Raw genomic sequence first — 4,630 nt, forward strand, 5'->3', positions numbered from 1 at the left:
AGCAAGCTTTATATTCTATTCTCCATATTACCAGTGGAATTTATCCTTGAGCATATTTTACAGACAGCGCAGTTGCATATAAAATCAATGAAAAGAAAAAAGTAAAGACAAATTTTCCTTAACTTCATGAGTTGGAGACGGTACATAGTTCTACATACTACATAGTTCAGGAAAATTATAATTTCCCCTCAATACAAACCAGATAATTACCTGTCTCTGAGTTCTCACCACATAAAAAAAAGAAAAAACCACACCAATGTTCGTCTGGTTGGACCTGTTGCTTTATCCAAATTCTACTTGTGTGTTTCTTTTCTTGCTTTGTTTATCAGTGCAAACTAGTACAGGTGGAACTATAAATTGTGGCAGGTCTTTATCTTCATTCAGCCCGAATGGTATCTGTGTCTGTATACAATTAGTGATATAGGATTTTAACACACATCTAAAAATGTATTAATATAATCACATAAGCAATACATTCATAATTAAAGTTAATGTTTCCAAGTGAAAATTTCAGTAATTTGCATAGTTTCTGCATCAGACATATATATCTTTATAATTAATTTTAAATGACTGGTTCAGGCAATATACACACCTTGATCCCATGGTTCCATCTGAACAGCAATACAGCTGCTACTTCAAACCGCTCTTTGCCAGCAACTGGTCACACAAAAAAGTCTATTTGAAAGTTTTTGCCATGATAGCCCACCCTAAATTAATTTGGTCCCAGTTCTGTGACTTCCAATTTTCCTTTAATTTATTAAAGTACTTTTTCTTCTGATATGAGGACATTGCTCAAAGATAATGATATCATGCTTCAAATTTACTTTATAATATGAGGTGGGTTTTTTCTTGGCTCTGACATTATACACTATTGTGCCTGTGGGTGAGTGTTGAGACCTGGAAAATCTGCCCATTAAAATGCCTCGAGATATTTCAGGCCTCGTTAAAGACCTGCTGTCTGGTCAGAAGATGAATTCTACCCACACCTTCCTCTTCTCTGTGTTTTCCTCTCTCTCTCTCTCTTTGTAATCATGCTCTCTTAGAGATTTCAATATGAGAGTGGATTGATGGCTCGAAGGGGCTCAGGATGCTACATCAATCCTCTGTGACTGTACTTGAGTGGAGTAACAGTGTTAGTGTAGCTGTCTCCCTGCCTCTGCTCTATATGTTTCTATCTGTCTTCATCATTATTATTAACATTAGTTATTAATTTCTCTTTCCCTCTTTCTACTTCAATTTTCTCTTATTATTGTACTAGAGTTTGCATTTGTATTCCATATCTTAAAATGAAGGGCACAAAGCACAGCTGACAGCAAAAAGACAGGGTAAAGCTGCAGAAACATATGTGTATCAAACATTTGCTCCTTATTTTTTGATTGTTGGACCAAGTCAAATTATTGCAGGCCCTTTCGTGGTAGCTACATCAGCTATGGCCGTGTTCTGTTTGTTTCTGTTTCCAAATAAGAGGGATATTTAATGGTTGTAGTAGTTTAACATGTCTTACCAGTGTCCCCAGATTTCAGCAATAAAATTGATAAATAAAGTATGAGCAGCACAGGTTTACTATACCTAAACTACTGCTTTTTGTTTATGTAAGACAGTTAGCTAGCTTGCTGTCCAATCATAAATGTCATTAATGTCAAAATAAAACTAAAAGACTCTAAGCTGCCATGTTACAGTAGGCTCTAATATTCATTATGCACCAGAAAACAAAAGGGGATGGATCAAGAAAAAGTAAGCTTTGGCCAGAAACTAATCATAGCACTTTCACTAATCATAGCACTCCACAGCACTAAATGTTGAGCCATATATCACTGAACTACTTGTGATGTTATTCTCACGTAAAATCTTAGAAGGACTGGTTAATACTAACATGTCAGTGTGTTACTTTTACTATTTTTTAAGTCTCAGTCAACTTTAACTGCTGGTACTTAAGGTTCTTTGACTTCACATTGATATTTATCTCTGATGCATTTTTTCTACTTCTTGAGCAGCAGCCTCTGAGAAACATCTATAGAATAAACTCCAACCTATCCCCTATCATAAAAGATGGCCTAAACACAGGTCGGCTGTATGTTATCATCATGTCCACACATGCTGAAGTATGGTTTCTTATAAATACTGGCATTAAAATGTAAAACATGACACACATCAATCAAACTTTTTACCTGCAGACATAAAGGATATAAGGTTATTTATATTATTTATATTTATAATTACAAACTGTTTTTTACTGCAAATGATGACCATAAATTTTCCCACAAGAATATATTAAACTGTAAGAACTTATATAACTCAATATAAAGGTCCCTTATAGAAAAACCTGTGGTGAAATAAAGTATTTTAATAGACAATTTAAATGGAGGAGAGGATAAAGGAAAAAAATGGCAAAAGACTGTGGGAGGAAGACTAAGATGAAGTTCTACCATCTGTGCTGGTGGCTGAAGTCGCACTGGGAAAGCACCTGTGTGAGACAGAGCCCATTATAGAGCCCTTACAAGGCCATTTCCACAGAGGGAAGACCACAAGTGGCCAATTAGATAATTAGAGCATCTTTTTTTTCTATGTCTTCCCCTCACCTTCTCTTTCTCAATCTGTACCTCAAAAATACATTTCTAAGCTTGAGCATGAAAAGCTCTAACCATCTCTGGTGTACGCCCAGCTGGATGCACAGGAAGCGCATAAGGGTTAAGGGAAGGAGAGGGAGTATGTCATTTGTCTTTGTCAGCACACCACAGGACTTGTTTACTCTCTTAACCCAAGTCATTACTACTGCAGACTGTGGAGAATAATTATGTCTGGATGCATCAGGATTATAGCATGCACTCAAAACTGGCCTTTTGTGGAACTAAATTACACTTTTCTCCTAATTTTAAGCATTGCCTCGTTCTTATTTATTTTGGTTTTTGTTATTTATAGGTACTGGATCTTTAGCTTATGTTACAGTATAGATTCAGAGCCAAAAGATGAAATAGCACCCTGGGAACTGTATTTACCCTGTACTGTATTTTAAGTCTTATTGAAACCTGCAAACTGATTTTTGTTGGCCACTTGGGGACAGTAGAAAAACCGGCATGGAACACAACACTGACATAGCATCACCTTTTAAGTTGATATGGCAAACTTGACATAGTTGCTTATTTATACATCCAGCAGCTGTGGAAGAACATTATCATTCATTTGGAGTCGGCTAGGGTTAGTTGGAAAGAGGCCTACTTGCCTTATGTCAGCACATCTGATACATAATAATCTGTTAATGACATACATAACAGCCTAATTTTACACATGATCCATTATGAAAAATAGAAATGATTGACAAAAAAATATATATATATAAAACAAATAAAATGGACATATTGTCAAGAGACCCCCAACTTTTCACTAATCATGTTTTCAGGGAAGCTCATGTCTTATGAAGAAAGCAGCCAGCCTCCCTTGGCTCCCCCGTAGTTCCGCACACACTGATTGTCACATTGTCGTTAATTATTGCTCGTATAAACATAAATTATAACAGTACACGAATTAATTACACTTTGACCACCAATATAGATAGATATAGCTGTCAGAATTGTTAAAGCTGAACAAGCATGACTCAAACCTTTAATACTTTATTTTCCATTTCATCCAAGGTGATAAAAAATGGACAGTGGGAGTGCTTTAATGCCAAAGCTGCTGACTGGAAACAGACCAATTAAAATCTCACAACTGACACTGAGCACACTAACTTCCCTGTCTGGTGAGTGGGAGGAGGTGAATCAGGAATAATTAGCAGATGAGACTTGTTTTCCCCTCTTTCTTCCCTTCCCTTCCGGGCCGCATGACACTCAGTAATAAATAATAGAACTCAAACTGCAGCCTGAGGCAGCTGGGAACACAGCAGCTCCCCAAAAAAATCAGGGTGTCAGATCAAAGGATTAGCTGTTTAAAATCTATGCCACGGGCAAAGTAATGACCGTTTGCTTTATCTGTGTGCTAGGAGTGTGTTATCTCAGAACTGAGAGAGAGAGAGAGAGAGAGAGAGAGAGAGAGAGAGAGAGAATTAAAATGGCAAATGGTACCTGTCGCACTAATTGAGTCACAACTGATTTTCATTGTGTTTGTCGTTGTCAGGCCTGTTATCAAATTAATACTTAAATGAGATACAGGCTGATAATATTCATGCATGACTTGGGATCAACGTGCTAGGAAGGGTGGGAGTTTGTTTGTTAGTTTGAGGAAGCTGTTGGGGGATTATTTAACCCTAAATCTTGGGAACCATAACCACAATGCTCCTTTCTTCTATTTAAGGTTTTGTTTTGGTATATTTTATGTTTGCTGGATACCATGCCCCATAAAGATTATTATATATAGTTGGAACACATATAAAAGAAAAATAAATGCCTGCTATGTTGTTTTTAAGGTTAACATCATTCAAACTAACAGTATACAGGGCATGCTAGCGGCTCCCGTGATGCCTGTCCTTACACAGAGCCGGTGCTTTGAAGCTGAATGCTAATGTCAGCATGTTAACATGTTCACAATGACAGTGCTAACATATTGATGGCTTAGAAGGTAATTTTGTTCACATCTGTTCATACCATGTTCCTGTCTTAGGTTAGTGCTAGCATGCTGACATTTTTGCCTAATTGGC

Source organism: Morone saxatilis, unplaced genomic scaffold (assembly GCF_004916995.1).
Source record: "Morone saxatilis isolate NCDOM2014 unplaced genomic scaffold, NCSU_SB_2.0 Contig22, whole genome shotgun sequence".
In the NCBI taxonomy this organism is placed as follows: Eukaryota; Metazoa; Chordata; class Actinopteri; family Moronidae; genus Morone; species Morone saxatilis.